This window comes from Myotis brandtii, unplaced genomic scaffold, assembly GCF_000412655.1.
Source record: "Myotis brandtii unplaced genomic scaffold, ASM41265v1 scaffold613, whole genome shotgun sequence".
NCBI lineage: Eukaryota > Metazoa > Chordata > Mammalia > Chiroptera > Vespertilionidae > Myotis > Myotis brandtii.
The window spans coordinates 873,627-890,755 of record NW_005370332.1 but is presented as its reverse complement, the minus strand read 5'-3'; the positions used below and the strand labels follow the sequence as shown (position 1 = coordinate 890,755).

At 36.3% G+C, this 17,129-nt stretch overlaps 1 protein-coding gene and 1 pseudogene across 1 annotated transcript in view; one reads left to right on the top strand and one right to left on the bottom strand.

Moving 5' to 3' along the window:
• HTR2C (5-hydroxytryptamine (serotonin) receptor 2C, G protein-coupled) overlaps window positions 1-17,129 on the bottom strand; it is a 301,222-nt gene that overhangs the window by 205,925 nt on the left and 78,168 nt on the right. The gene's annotated exons all lie outside the window — the stretch shown is intronic.
• LOC102262854 lies at window positions 5,940-6,444 on the top strand (annotated as a pseudogene).

Genomic DNA, 17,129 nt, shown 5'->3' with positions numbered 1-17,129 from the left:
CTATGACACACACTGACCACCAGGAGGCAGATGCTCAATGCAGAAGCTGCCCCCTGGTGGTCAGTGTGCTCCCACAGGGGGAGCTCTGCTCAGCCACAAGCCAGGCTGATGGCTGCCAGTACAGCGGTGGTGGTGGGAGCCTCTCCCGCCTCCTCAGCAGCACTAAGGCTGTCCGACTGCAGCTTAGGCCTGCTCCCCACTGGCAAGTGGACATCCTCTGAGGGCTCCTGGGCTGCCAGAGGGATGTCTGACTGCCAGCTTGGGCCGGATCCCCTAGAGAGTGGGCTTAAGCCAGCTGGTGGACATCCTTCGAGGGGTCCCAGACTGCAAGAGGGCATAGGCCGGGCTGAGGGTCCCCCCGAGTGCACAAATTTTTGTGCACCGGGCCTCTAGTATCTAATAATTCTCTCTGTACCTGTTTTCCAGGAGCACTTTTCAAAGGCTAGTTTTCAAAATCATAATGTCAACTTTAAAATGATGCTTAGAGAAGAATATCATGTTATCATTCAACACAATGAAGCTTTTACTGCCTCAAAGTGATCTGATCATTCTACAGTGTACCCTCTGGCAAGAGTCTTGATTTACCCAATATATAAAATATGGATAATGCCTAGTTTGTTCAAAGATATAAAGCTGTAAAAATAATTTCATGAAGCCATTTCTAATATTACAAATACTGATGCTTGATATTATAGAAAATAATTAATATAACCTTATAGAGGAGAGAAATTATTCACAAAAATGTCCATATCTATAAGCTCTCTTATTCATTATTCACTATGTGCCAGACATATAATGGAAGATTTCTGGAGACCAACATATAAATAAAACATAGTCCTTATCAAGAAGTTCACAAGCTTCTATGAAAAACTCATAACAAAGATTGCTATCCAGTTGCTTACCTAAATTATGTTCTCCATACATTAAGGGCTTTTTGAGTGTTCTCAGAAAATACACAGCTCACAAGAGTGGGTGTTGAATAGACTTAGGGCAAATAACCTGAGAGAAGGAAGTCATTGGATAGCCGCCAAGATGTGCTTAGTTCAAAATATGTTATTCATCATAGCTAAGCAAATTAGAATGTGGCTGGGAAAGTAAAGATATGAAATGATAGACAAGGCACCTGTCAGAGTCCCTACCGCAGATACGGTTCTCAATGTAAGGGGACAATTGTAGAAAACTATACTATTGGTTGAAACAAAACAGAGGGTCAAGAACAACCTAAGATTTTTCCTCAACTTCAAATTTGCCATTTATTAGGGCTTTGCAAATAATCTAAAAACTCAAGTTCCAGAGATATAAAATTCTTTTTAAAACATAGTTAAATATTCGTATTATTTTTTCATTTGTTTCCACAAAAAATTAGTCCTCCATAAATAAAATTCTCTTAACAGCTTAAAATGAAACCTGTATGCCTTGCTGCTGTGGCTCAGTCATTGACAATCAACCTATGAACCAGGAGGTCACAGTTTGATTCCTGGTCAGGGCATATATGCCCAGATTGTGGCTCAATCCCCAATGGGCATGCAGGAGACAGCCAATCAACGATTTTCCTCTCATCATTGATGTTTCTATCTCTCTCTCCCTCTCCCTTCCTCTCTAAAATCAATAAAAAGTGTATTTTTTAAAACGTGAAAGCTTCAGGCAACTAAATACACCAATTTATCAGAAATTTTACAATTGTGCTCCTAAATCACAGATGCTATAATTCCTAATGCATTACTTCCCAGGAGGCTGCTCAAGGAGATTAAAAAAGAAAAAAATGTGATTATTACTGAATATTAGTCTCATAAAATTTTACAAAATAATCTTATATGAAGAAAGAAATGTTCTGCTCTAATGTTAATTTATTTGTATGTTTATCTCCAACATCTTTCAGTAGTCAATGCTGACATTGAAGTTATTATGATATGTATTTTTTAATTATTTTGCAAAGCAGACACATATTTTTAGCTTGACTAAGATTTTAGTATCCTTATTTGGGAAAACTATTAGGGGTCAACACTATTTTATGAAGGAAAGAAATCCTTAACTATATCCTGGAAAAAATCCACAATATACCGTTAATCTAGATCCTGAATTGAAACATTGAACATTTTATCACATATGCTCTTGATTTCGTCATAAAAAATCTCACAGCATTCTTTCCAGGAGCAATTAGAAGTCCACTGGAAAAACACTGTCACTTGTAAAAGGGACATTTTTGGAAATTGTTAAGATTTTATAAATTTTGAAATAATGCAAAAATCTGAAAACATAAATTACATACATATATCTAGAGACATACTTGGATAATTGCAAGAAATTTTAGTGTGCTAAATAAATGTTCTAGCAATGCAGAATAAAATCTATAATAATAAAATGGTAATATGCTAATTAGACCGGACATCATTCTGGATGTCCTTCCTGATGAAGCAGGGCAGGAGGCAAGCCAGCCTGGGTCCCAGGTGCCTGCCGGCGGCCAGATGAGGAAAGCCCGGGTCACGGGTGTTGGAGGGAAGCCATTGCTGGCAGCCGGTTGAAGGAAGGCCTACTCTTGCACAAATTTTCGTGCATCAGGCCTCTAGTTCATTTAATAAGATGAAAAATTTCCCAAAGTAGCATGTATAATACAAATAATTGTGATTTTATTTCATGATAAAAAATTAGAGCAAATACTGCAAGAGAGATATATTGAATTGGGTCAAAACTGACAGAAAAAGAAAACTATATTTTTTATGAAAATAATTTCAAGTAGTAAATTCTTAAATATAAAAATTAATCACCTTGCTGACTACATTATTCCCTATCTGTGTATTTCTCATAAATCATCTTGAGTTGGCTATGATTTCTAAAGTGACTAATTTGGAAGATTGCTTAAAAGGAGTGAAAAAGGGATGAAAATAAATTTAAAATGACTGGGATATATTACATTTATGAAAAAACAAAACAGACGAGGTAGGCAATCATGTAAAATTATGGGAAACAGTATGTTCCTATGATCTGTCTGTATATTTTTTGTTGGACATTTCTACCCTAAAACTGTCCAATAAATATTTAGTTGTTGAATAAAATGAACAGGGCTTGGAACACCTATGGAGTTTGTCTTGGGTGTTCATAATAAAAACATTTCTATGTAAAATGCTTGGATTTCATCATATGGAAATTGCTAATAAATGGAAGCCAAGAAAAAAAAATAAAATGAATTCTTCCTTAGGCTTTCAAGAGTGAAGGAAAAGAAACAATTTCATTAATTATCCTCTTCTTTTTTAAAAGATCATTGTGATCTTGCCAAGGAAAAGGTAGGTGGAACAATTCCAAAATCTGAGACAAAAAGAACTAATGATATTCCTTGTTAAAACTTTCATTTAAAAATGTAGTAAAATTTGATTGCTAATTATAATTATGTTTTGACACAAAATGACATTTCCCCCTAGTGTTTTGCTTGGTCATACCATTATTTGCTTATTTTTTTCATAGGCAGAAAAATGACTAAGCTTTAGACATAAGATGTTCCAAACTGTACAAAAGAATAAAGTGTTCTCATTATGGTTATTTTTCTCTTTGTTTTTCTTTTGAATGGTAACACCCACTCCCACAATATTTTAGTTTGTCAAATTATAACTAAATATTTTGATGAAATTTCAATTTCTTCTGAAACTTCACCCTGATTAAAGTCAGGCTGACACTAACAAAAAAACTTAACTTGAGGCTACAACGAATGGAAAGTTGCTGACCAAGCAGGCTTCTGTTTTTCTTTATTACTTATGCATAGAAAACAGAAGCTTCAATTTTCTTTAAAAAAAAAAAAGGCTCTGACCGGTTTGGCTCAGTGGATAGAGCGTCAGCCTGCGGACTCAAGGGTCCCGGGTTCGATTCTAGTCAAGGGCATGTACCTTGGTTGTGGGCACATCCCCAGTGGGGAGTGCGCAGGAGGCAGCTGATCGATGTTTCTCTCTCATCGATGTTTCTAACTCTCTATCCCTCTCCCTCCCTCTCTGTAAAAAATCAATAAAATATTTTTTTTTAAAAAAAGGAGGATCAAACAAGTCCAACAGAGATATTTAAAAATAATCCTGGATGTTGTCTTGAATACAGGAGAGCTGCCTATCTCTATATTAAGTAATAATTTCTGTCCTTCCCATAGCATTTATTTTGTGAAGATCTTTTGGTATAGTGATTGCTCTTCCTTTTCGAAATCTCAGCTGAAATATTTAGGCTCTGGGTCAGCAGTTCTCAACTGGAGGTGATCTTGCCCCTCAGGAAATACTTGGCAATGTCTAGACTCTAGAGTCATTTTTTACTCTGATGATTGAAAGAGTGTTCCTTTTGGCATATAGTGGGTGAAGGCTAGGAATGCTGTGAAACAATATGCAATGCATAGAACAATCCCCCACAACAAAAAATTATTTGGTCCAAAATATCAGTAAATTATTAGAACTGATGCCTAGCTATAATTTGCCAGTCGCTTAATCCCTTTTTATTTATAGCAATTCTTTACTAAGAGATTTTAGGGTTCTGTATTCAATGATATGTATCTCACACATATCAGCTCTTTTTATTTTATTTTTAATTAAATTTTAGTGGGGTGACATTAGTCAACATGAACATATAGGTTTCATGTGTGGATTACTAAGTTACAAAATCTGTATAGGGCACATGGTCCTATATCAGCTCTTTTTAATCTATTTTCCATTAAAATCTCTTAAGAGACAGGAAGTCCTACAACATTCTACATAGAGGTCTTGTAATAGTCACCTGAAGCTATTTTATAATTCTCCATATGGTTATGCTTCCTTTTCATTACTTATATGATATATGCCTCTATTTATTTTCCAAAGGATGCATTTTTATTCCAAAAATTCTTGAACACCTGACCAAAAGCAACATTGTTATTCCTCTAGTGTTTCAAAATTCAGTAGCTAATAAACTATGTAAAACTTTTGATTATCTTCAACAACAAAGAGAGATATAGTAGACAATTCTATATTGAAACTGCCTCACCCAAGAAAAAATATTTATTTTTTAAAAATCCATTATCACATTTTTAAATTCAATTTTTATTTTTATTTAATTTGCATTTCTGTGATGATTAGGGACTTTGAGCATCTTTTCATATGTCTATTGGCCATTTGTATGTCCTTTTTAGAGAAATATCTATTCAGATCCTCTGCCCATTTTTTAAATTGGATTTTGTGTTTGTTTTGTGTTTAGTTTATTAGTTCTTTATAAATTTCAACCATATTTTTAAAATTACTATTTTCTTCATGTGAAATTGAGAATTTTGAAATTTTAGAGTCCTTTGTAGTAGAGATTAAAAATTAAAGGAAAAGAAACTAGCAAGTTCATCTTATGTGCCAAGTGCTTTATATTTATCTTATTAAAGCCTCTCTTACAATCTCTGTGAAAAAGTGCCATTAACACCAATTTATATAGAGAGAAACTGGCCATAGAGGGATTAAGTAATCCTGGTCACAGGATTGATTCAATTTTAGTCTTGTTTGAAAACCTAAAACAAAATTTAAAAAAAACATGGTGTTTTGATAAACTACTAAACATGCAAAGTAAATTAATTTATAACATGCAGAGTAGATTAATTTATGTCAGCCAACTTTATATATAACTATAATAACTAGCTTATAAGTAGGTTCTTTAACAAATGAGGATTTCATTAATTCCTCAAACTTTAAGTACCTGCTATATATGCTATATGATAAGAGATATAAAAATGATTAAACAGCATCCTTATTCCTTGAGGACCTCACAGTTGATTGAGGGGACTACATAATTAAAGTGCAACACAGGGTAGCAAATGTACTAGTATTATAACAAAACACTGGACAAACTAGTAGCTGGAAGGGGTGGAGTAGGACAGTATAGACATGCTACTTCCATATCCTTGCTGTGGGTATCTATGATAGCCCCATTTTACCTAGATACATAAAATATTTTTACTTTTTATGAAGACGGCCCTGAAAGCTAAGAAGGAAGCCCCTGCCCCTCCCAAAGCCGAAGCCAAAGCAAAGGCTTTGAAGGCAACTAAAGCAGTGCTGAAAGGCATCCAAAGCCACAAAGAAAGATCCGCACCTTCCAAAGGCCAAAGACACTAAGGCTCCAGAGGCAGCAGCCTAAATATCCTCGGAAGAGCGCACCCAGGAGAAATAAGCTTGACCACTACGCCATCATCAACTTCCTCCTGACTACGGAGTCAGCCATGAAAAAGATAGAAGGTCATACACTTGTGTTCATTGTGGATGTCAAGGCCAACAAGAGCCAGATCAAACAGGCTGTGAAAAAGATCTATGACATTGACAGGGCCAAGGTCAACCCCCTGATCCGGCCTGATGGCGAGAAGAAGGCATATGTTCGACTGGCTCTTGTGATGCTTTGGATGTTGCCAACAAAATTGGGATCATCTAAACTGAGTCCAGCTGCCTAATTCTAGATATAAAATTTTACACTGTACAAAAAAAATTACCAGTAATAGCTTAAATGATCATATTAATGATATTACTCCACAAAATTCTACTATAGTAAAATAAGTTCTCTTTATTTGTATTCTCTTTTGTGTGATATGCTCTACATTTTATACTTACAAAAAACTCTTTGGGATTAGTATTATGTTTATCTTACAGATGAAGAAATTTAGGCTCAGGGAGGTTATGAGTCTTTCCCAAAGCCACACAGCTAATAACTGACAGGATAAAGAAACAAATTTTGGTCACAATGAATGTCATGTTTTCAGTTTCCCTGAATGCTTTGTATACTTCCTTTATCCCCTTCCATATCACTTCTCTCTGTCAGTCCTTTTCACTTATGTTTTTCATTCCTCCCTTTACCTCTATATCTTGCCTAACAAACATAAAACACCAAAACATGTATTTTGTCTTATCTGGCATATATAGTAAAATTTTTATATTCTTATTTTAATTTAAAAGATTAAGAAATATTGTACTATTTATCTGTAAAAACAACATGTTGCTTTCTACTTATGTGATCTCTGATAGCAAGAAATGTCTCTCCTCCCTCTGAACTCCTTTTAGCCCTTTCACTCGGCTCCATTCACATGGTTCTTTTCATATTCTCCCTTGTATTATATTATGTTTATGCTCCAAAGGCCTCGCACAGTGCTTTGTACATAGTAGCCACTCAAGAAATATTTGTTGAATAAGTTTTAAGTAAGCCATTGACTTAAAAAAAAAAGACTCTCAGAAACTTTAATGAAGTCTCCTTTCAGTTGCATTCATATCTCTAAAAAGCCAAATGCTATCATATTGATGATAATTACAGGGAACAACTATTGCCAATCAATTCTTCCCCCAAGATCAAATATTTCAACTTAACAACATGAAAATGTATGTTGACATTTTCTTTCTCTTTATGCTGTAATAAGGGAGATGCTAAAATGAGTCAAAAGACCAGGCCAAATGATACGATTTTAAAAATCACAGTCCAGTTACCTGAACTAATTTTTCTGTTTTAAAATTAGAATTGTCCACTTTTAAAAAAACACTTTCTGGTTAACCTACACATTTTGAACTCATGAAGAATCTTTTCACCAGAGGAGATCTAAACACTTTAAACTCATTTTTGCGATCATTCCCATGAAAGAATTAAACAGGCTTGGGAATTCAATTAAGAGATTTTCAACATGACAGCACAAAGATACTCCATACATTTATGGGTCATTCCAGGACCTTTTCCACAAACTCCTACCGCCCCTACAGTTGCAATTAGTGTACACCTGCAGTCCTCCAGTTCTTTCCCTCCAGCTAGTTTCCAACTACTTCATCTATGCACCTGCAACACCAGGCATCCCTGCTCTCAGCAGGAAAAGGGATCAGAAAGCAACCCATCAAGCTCAGAGACCTGTTTTCTAAGCTGACATTCTGGGATTCTGCAGCCTTACTTCTGCTGAATATTGGAGTCAGGCTGCTCCCATCCACTTCTACTTCTATTTTCCAAGGGCCAAAAACCTGATTGGCTCCTGACAATGAATGCTTTCAACTCTTTAACTCCACCTGACTTTCCCAGCTTGAAGGATTTCAATGGATTTTCTCATTTGTACGGATTGGCACTACAGATCCATTAGCTCCGTAGGCACATTTGATTTCTTGGTTCTCAAACACTTGACAAGCTCTTGACCTCTGGCACCGCATGGGATATAAAGTTCTGGTTTGCCACTCTGTCCAACTCTTCCTCTTCCAGCTTCTGCTTGTCTAACAATACCATATTACTGCCTGTAGAACCAGCAACGGGAACCAAAGTTCTTAATTTCTGGCTTATTTCTTCTTACATGAAAGGGACAAATACTGAAAAAACCTATAGTCTCTCCTTCTGAAGGAATTATTTCTCTGTGAAAATAAAGACAATAACTTAGAAGAAATGTAATATTTCTCTTTTAGGGAAGATTCAGACTTCCTTTAGCAAGAAAATAAAGCCTCAACATTATTCTGTTGTACTTTCTGTCTTAAGGATTCAAAAATTCCAAGCTAGTAGTGATATTAGTTTTTCTTAACAAGTTGTAGTTATCTTGGACAAATACCCATTTTATAAAACAACCTATTTATTTGTAGCAATATATTGGGAAGTAATTTGTTTTAAACATGTAAAAATACCAAACTGAGTCCAAACTATATGTCTATCGATGTTGATAATTGCAATAAAATTCCTTAAGACAGAACCTGGAATACAGTAAAAGTCCAGTAAATATTTGTTCAAACAAGAGATCACTGGAGTTTCTCAATCTAGTTGAGATTTTGTCAAGAATTTATACAGAATTAAGGAGGATGTAAGATAAAGAAAATAAAAGAGAAACTTTAAATAATTGTTCAAAAACTTGCCTTTGTTAAAGACACAGAGCTAACAAAGAATGAAAGAGAAATATGATAAACATGGAAGCTTTAGTTTTATACAGAAATTCTTTGTAATTAACATTTCTCATCAGTCTGCGACAAAGCAAAGTAAACCTAATTCCAATATTAAGTAGGCTACATCACCACTATTGTTTTGTCCCTTCTGACATTCAGTATCAGGAATTTGCCAATGTGATTTCTATGTTAGCACAGTCCTGTATATATGATGGAAGAACATATTCCCATTTCTAGATTACACATATTTGTTTGCCATTGATTTGCATATAATTAGTATTTTATTTATTGATTAAGGTATTGCATATGTATCCTTATCTCCCATTTGACCCCCCACTCCGACTCCCCACTCATGCCCTCACCCCCTAGTGTCTGTGTCCATTGGTTATGCTTATATGCATGCATACATGTCCTTTGGTTGATCCTTCCCCTTACCCCCAACCTATGTAAAAATTTCCAAGGGAACCAAAGAAGAAAGTGTTCTAATATATCTTTTAAAGAATCTTTCTCACTGTGTGACCTGTTCTACAAGGTACTCAATCAATTTTAGCCTCAATTTCCTCTTCCATACATGAAGTTAATAACAGTGCCAATCTCATAGAGTTAGTATGAGGATTGTTTATTATTGTTATGAATATTATTGTGATTGAGGGTTAGAGTGAAGAAATAAAGTGGAGTCACTATTGTCAAGCTGTTAAATTACTAAAATCAAGTACATTGGGACATGAGGAAATGATTCTATTCTTATTTTAACTAGCTTGGGAACTTTTGAATTTTCCAGTCCTGTGTCAATGCCTGGATATGCATCAAACCTACATATAACCTTCTGATTACCTCCTGAAGGACTAAGGAAATAATGTATCCTGGCATTCATTATCCAGACCACTGGTCCTAGAGGATTACCATCTCCCAGAGCCTAAGGATACAGGACTGGTACTTCTCACGAATGTGCTTTTTACTATACGAACTCTTAGCTTTTCTTTCTCTGTTGGGACACTCTGGGTATTGCCTAGTTGTGTTTCTGGTTTGCATACCCTTAAGACTGTTGAATAGATCTGTATCATTTATTTCTAGACAAAGCCTCTAGGCTCTTTTTTTTTAATCCTCACCTGAGGATATTTTGTTCATTGATTTTCAAAGAGAATGGAAAGGAGAGGGGCAGGAGAGAGAGGAGAAACATCGATGTGAGAGACACATCAATTGGTTGCCTCCCACACACACGCCCTTACTGGGGGCCAAGGATCAAACCCGAAATCCAGGTATGTGCCCTTCACCAAGAATCGAACCCTCAACCCTTCAGTGCGCAAGCCAACGCTCTAACCACTAAACACACTGGCCAGATCTCCAGGCTCTTTTCTAATGCATTCAACATGATGATAAAATAAAAAGTGTTACCTATTGAATAGATACCTGTTTAATGAGCAAACTCCTGTTCAAATATAGGATGCAGTGTAGGGTGTTTGTCGTGTTTTTCAATATACAATAAACTTATTAAATAATTCTTTATATTTTTCTGGTATTGTGTTAATGTTTTCATTACAGAAAATGAATCAAATAATGCATTGAATGCTTCTTGTTTTTAATCTGTATTAATTGAGTTCTATTTTTATGATGTTTATCTCAAACTAACCACAAAATAATACACAAGAGAGCACTTGCTCTATTATCCAAGAATCAATAATTGACTATTTAGTTGCTAATTTACTCAATATGGAGTAAAGGAATGCTTTATGATTAATCTATTTTTGTTTGTGACTAATTTCCTATATCGTAGTCTTTTAAAGCTTTTTCATCATATCCTATTTTTATATAGAACTAGCTCTGTTAGATTTGAAACATTTTTTTTCTTAGATCAGATGAAAATGATATAGAAAAAAACATCCTGAAGCAGATGGAAAACAGTCAGACAGTCAAAATCACGTAGTGCTAGTTTTAGTATCTTTTCAGTATATTCTGGAGGGGACAAGAAAAAAGGGAAAGAAAAGCTCTCATGTGTTGAACACCGGGCACTATGCTACGAATGTCCACATGTTAAGAATATTTAATTCTTGCCCTCAATTTTTAAAGGAAGAAATGGCTAGATTGCAAATGGGAAATTCTTAACCAGATTAACATTTGCATCTCAGAAGAATCAAGAATTGTCATGATCATCTTTAGTACTCTGAAGAAAAACGCTGTCTTTCCAGGGCGCTGCTAAGATATGTTGGCCAAAATAATTCCTCACCCAGGAAACAGACTTCTCAGATAGTGATAGACATCACAGATGCTTCGGTTGGAAATTACACACGAAGCTGTAGTGCTGCTGTCTCTATTATTTGAATAAAAAATATAAAGTATGTCTCCAGACTGTCAAATAGATATTGCTTATAAATACTGATATTTAGAAAAATGAGATGTTATCTTATAAATGATAGGTATTTTCCCCAGCAATAACTGCAAACTGAATTTCATTTTTAAAAAATTACTGCATCACAAGCCAAACTTAACCTACCAGTTTGCAGTTCCACTCAAACTATTACATTATTGATGAACAGCAGGACTGGTGTTGTATTAAAATGACAATAAGTACTAGTTTATGGTCTAATGCCTTTGCATTGCTTTGGTTATGATGCAACATTTGATGTGTTATAAATCCCATGCATGCCTCCATTTTGGGGAAATGATGCTGTCTTTGTAGTCATGCAGGTGTTCCCAATATTCCCTTTACTGATAAGGCCTTGGCCAGCCAAACTGCAGTAACACATTCCACTGGATCTTATTTAAACAAAAAGGCTTTTTATCTACTAATTTTTATTTTTATTTTTTAAAATATATTTTATTGATTTTTCACAGAGAGGAAGGGAGAGGGATAGAGAGTTAGAAACATCAATGAGAGAGAAATATCGATCAGCTGCCTCCTGCACACTCCCTACTGGGTATGTGCCCGCAACCAAGGTACATGCCCTTGGCCTGAATCGAATCCCGGACCCTTGAGTCCGCAGGCCGATGCTCTATCCACTGAGCCAAACCGGTTAGGGCTTTATCTACTAATTTAAAGTAAGAAAATGTAGTCATATCACCTCATTTCAAGGAACTGAGTTCATGTAAATCTGGAAGCCAAATAGATGTAACATTAGAAACCAGCATAACAAAGTGAACTTTCTCTCCATATTAGGCAGAGCTTTCCTGGATCACAATCATATCTTAGAAGGTAAATCTGCATGGCAAGGAAAAGTTGGATAATATATGACATTCGCCACCAGATCTCTCTCTCTCTCTCTCACTCTCTCTTTCTCTCTCAATATAGCTTTATCTCTATCTCTATCTCCATCTCCTCCCAGCATTCCACTCTCTCTAGAAGTCAATGGGGAAAAAGTTTATCCTAGAGTGAGGAGGGATAAAAGAAAAATAAAGACTGCACGTTGACCAACTCATGCTTCCTGCTAAGTGTTTTTAGACATTAGAAGCGAGGGTATCTCTAGGGAAAGAGGAAGGGAGAGGGATAGAGAGTTAGAAACATCGATGAGAGAGACACATCGATCAGCTGCCTCCTGCACACCTCCCACTGGGGATGTGCGTGCAACCAAGGTACATGCCCTCTACCGGAACCGAACCTGGGACCCTTCAGTCCGCAGGCCAACGCTCTATCCACTGAGCCAAACCGGTTAGGGTTCGGATATGTTTTTAAAAGAGTTGTTGTCTGACTTGTCAAAACTTTTTAAAAAGCATTTGTCCAGATTTTTCCCCTTCTAAATAAATTATTTAAAAAATAGTTATATCTCTAACCCATGTGGCTTAGTTGGTCGAGCATCATCCTGTGCACCAAAAGGTTGTCAGTTTGATTCCCGGTCAGGGCACATGCCAGTGTTGCAGGCTCAATCCCTAGTAGGGGCGTGCAGGAGGCAGCCTATCGATGTTGATATATCTCTCTCATTGATGTTTCTATCTCTCTCTCTCTCTCTCCCACTCCCTTCCTCTCTCTATAAAAATCAATAAAAAATATTTAGAAATACATAGTTGTAAAAAAATAATCCACAGCATTTGCCTCTAGTTTGAGAGAGTGAACCATTATAATGCAAAGTGGACCTGCTTCAAACAAAATGTTACTAGGTTTGCTCTGATTCTGCAAGGCTGTTATCTTTTCCCTCTTCAATATCTTGTTTTCGTATCTTGCTGCAAATTTTTATCACGACAGAAGACAAATGCATAATTTTTTTCTATTTTCAATTACTTAAGTAAAGCATTCACTGCTTCACAAATAGAACTGATTAAAGACCTAGTGACTATATTATCTTACCAAAAAGCACCATCCCCCTAAGATAGTAGAAATTAGGAAATTTCACAAGTCATGGTTTGTGAGGACCGTATGGTGCCCCACAACATATTAATAACGGCTATAGTTTAAGCCTTATATGGCTGTTTTATAGCTTTGTACAATGAAAGTTTGTTATTGGAAATTAATAGTTATTTACCATTTTTATAAGTGCTTTCTAAGTAGTAACTTCTGGGGATACAAAATTAAATAAACCTATTTTAGAGAAATGTCTAGTAGGAGAAATAGAAAAATAAGTGGGAAATTCCAAGTCGGTGACTTATATGCTATGATAGAGGTACATTCAAGGTATTATGAAATCCAAAAGGAAACACAACTCATTGAGGCACAAGAATTTTAAAAAGCTTCCTTATAGTAAGTGAGTTTTGAGAGATAAATAAGAATTGGTTAGAAGAAGAAACTTAAGATGGGGGTGAGGAGTGTTATCTGAAAATCTGGTTCTTTTTTTTCTTCTGCTCTTTTAGCATTGAATCTTTTCATATAATAGGTAGATCTAAAGATGAAATTCTCATTCACACTTTTCTGACTAGAAATAAAAATCTGCTAAAATTGAGATTCTCTTCATCTATCTAATATTCAATTTTCCTATTTCAGTGAGTGATAAAATAGGTTTTTCGCCCTAGCTTGTTTGGCTCAGTGGATAGAGCATCAACCTGGGGACTGAAGGGTTTTGGGTTCGATTCTGGTCAAGGGCACATGCCTGGGTTGTGGGCTCAATGCCCCCATCTTAAGTTTTTTCTTCTAACCAATTCTTATTTATCTCTCAAATGCCCAGTAGAGGGTGTGCAGGAGGCAGCCAATCAATGATTCTCTCTTATCGTTGATGTTTCTATCTCTCTCTCTCTCCCTTCCTCTCTGAAATCAATAAAAATATATTTTTAAAAATTTTAAAAAATGAAATAAAATAGCCCCCCCCCCATTTGTCATTAGTATTTTATTCTTTGAAGAATGGTCCTGAAACATTACACTAAATCAGGCTGAAAGGTCAAGTTTCAAATAGTTTTTATAAGGATACTAGAGGCCTGGTGCACAGATTCGTGCCCTCTCCCAATCCAGGACCACTCAGGGGATGTCGGACTGCTGGTTTCAGCCCGATCCCTGCAGGCCAGGCTGAGGGACCCCACTGGTGCACGAATCCATACACCAGGCCTCTAGTATGCATATAAGATCTTTGATTAATCTCTTCCCGCCCTCCCCCCTTCCCTCTGAGAGTCATCAGTCTGTTCCATGTTTCCATGCCTAAGCATTGAGGGTCTGCCCCCTGGTGGTCAGTGCGTGTCATAACTACCAGTAGAATGGTCGAACGGTCGCTTAGGCAGTTATTACATATTTATGTTATCAAATAGGTAATAACTGTTCACTCTACAAAATGTTGATCACAGAACTTATCATACACCTAGTTGGCAATGTTAGGTCTGATCAAATAATTGAATCAATACCCCCTCCCCTGAGAACTAACATTTAGGCCACTTCACAGTGGACATTCCCTTTCACTTAGACTACATTCCACTTGCTAAGACCATTATCTCTCCCCTCCAGGCTTTCCCAGAATCCGGACCTGCAGAGAGAATTCTCCACCAAGAAAAAGGCCACCTAGAGTCCTTTAAAAACCTCTACTCCCCACCTTTGGGGGCTGGCACCATTTTAGGCTCAGCCCATCTGGGTATCCAGATAACCTAATAAATTCATTATTCTTCACCCTTTTTGGCCTCCTGGGTTCCTCCTTCGGCAACCCTAACAGGCAGTAGCACCTAGGCTTTCCAAATACTAGTAGTCAGTCATCATTGTTCTCTTGTCTGCACAGACTTCTTCTCATTAGCTGCTTTCTGCTTTTGTTGCATGATCTCAGAGGCCCATTTTTGTTTGTTTGTTTGTTTGGTTGGTTTTTTTTTTTGGGGGGGGGTAGTCAAGCTGTCCTCTTTTCTTTTTCTCTTGCTAATTTCCTGGGATTTCTTCAAGTTTTTTTTTTTTTCTGGCTGGCAAGTTCTCATTGATTTCCACCTGAGGGCAGACACCCTTTCAGGTGGGACCTGAGCCAAGAGTCCCTCTCTCTCTGATAAAATAGTTTTCTAATCCCAGGTAGCAATAGCTGAATTAAATGTACTACTTATTAAACATTAATTGGTATTCATAATTGATTTTCTAGCCAGCTGTGTGTACTGTAGCCAATTATTTCAACATTGATATAGCACTTTCCTCAGATGCTAATGTGAATTTTATTTCCAGATTTAAAAATAATAGTGTTGTACTTTATGAAATAATTGTAACAGGGTTTAACATTTAGAGCAATCCTACAGATAACTTTACTGAAGATCAAATGGAAGAGATTGAGACAGTAAAAACTGACAGAGAATGGAATTGATATTTATAAAGGAATGCAAATAAAATATATTTTGTATTAAGAGACTATAAAGTTAAAAATCTTCAATGTACTTTATATTTATATATGAATTGTATCTCATTATTTAATTATTTAAAAACAATATCTTTCAAAACTTAAATTACTCTGAAATTATACTGCTAAACCTTATAGATTAAACCATGTTTATTTTGAGGTTAAGCAAACATAATCTTAATTGTTCTCAATATAAAATTCACAATAAAGTAAAAACAGATTTAAGCATGTGCCTAACGTCTTGTAAAGGAATTATAAATATTTTAAATAAATGATACAAAGTTGTGACATTTTTTATGCGTTGTATTACTAATTGCTAAGGTACAAGATATGTTGAGGTGATTTCAAAAAATATCGAAATGATGAAAAATGTACAAAATGTATTGTGAAAGCACAAATACAATTGCGCCCACGAACCAGCACTATACCTAGTTTTATTCTGAACAATTTAAGTTTTCAGAATATTGTTTTTCATCTGTATTTTCCATTTTATCTCTTCTAATACATGGCAAGTAACTGTTGTGCATAATGTTCTGCAAAGCAAGTCTTGAACTCTTAGTAGGAGCAAATAACTGGTGTAAATGACAGGAATAACCTTTTATAACTCACAAAATCTCTTCTGAATCTCAGAATAATAAAGTCAATGCCATGAATTCCACCATGGCTATAATTTTCAAAATGATCTTTCAGTAACTGACTTTACATACAAATTGTGTTTATCCTAAGAAAAGTTTCATCTACATAAGTTACATCAAATGAGCCTGCAACCAGGGCATGTGCCCTGACCAGGAATTGAACCATGACCTCCTGGTTCATAGGTCCATGCTCAACCACTGAGCCACGCCAGCTACGCTCTCACTCTTCTTTAAAAAATAAAATAAAAATTCATGAGGCTTTAAAATTTAATTTGTTTTGTTCTTATCTAAAACATATTATAAAGTAATTGCATAATGGCTATTCAGTTTATGTATTTTACAGTTATGTTCCTTGATATGTATCACAAATCAGTTTTTTAAATTTTCTTTAAATATTATTTTTAAAAAATGGTTCTACTTAAAAATATAAATATACTGGATGAAAGTAATATGGGTACATTTTCCCTTCCTTTCTACCTTAACCTACTTTCCAAATTAAATAAAATATTTTAAATTGTGAACACTTAAAAACTTACATTCTATATAATAAAGAGGTAATATGCAAATTAACCCTCACACCCTCACAAAGATGGCTGCCTACAACCAGGCCAGCAGGGGGGTTAGTGAGGGATGACCAAACAACTGAACAAGCAGGCTGTGTGGGGCAACCAGGCCGGCGGGGGGTGGGGGGCGGTGCAGTTGGGGGCGCCCAGGCCAGCAGGGAGGGGGCAGTTGGGGATGACCTGGTTGGCAGCAGGGGGCAGTTAGGGGCAACCAGGCAGGCAGGCAGGTGAGCAATTAGGAGCCAGTGGTCCAGGATTGTGAGAGGGATGTCTGACTGCCAGTTTAGGCCTGATCCTAAACTGGCAGTCAAACATCCTCCGAGGGGTCCCAGATTGGAGAGGGTGCAGGCTGGACTGAGGGCCCTCCCCTCCGTG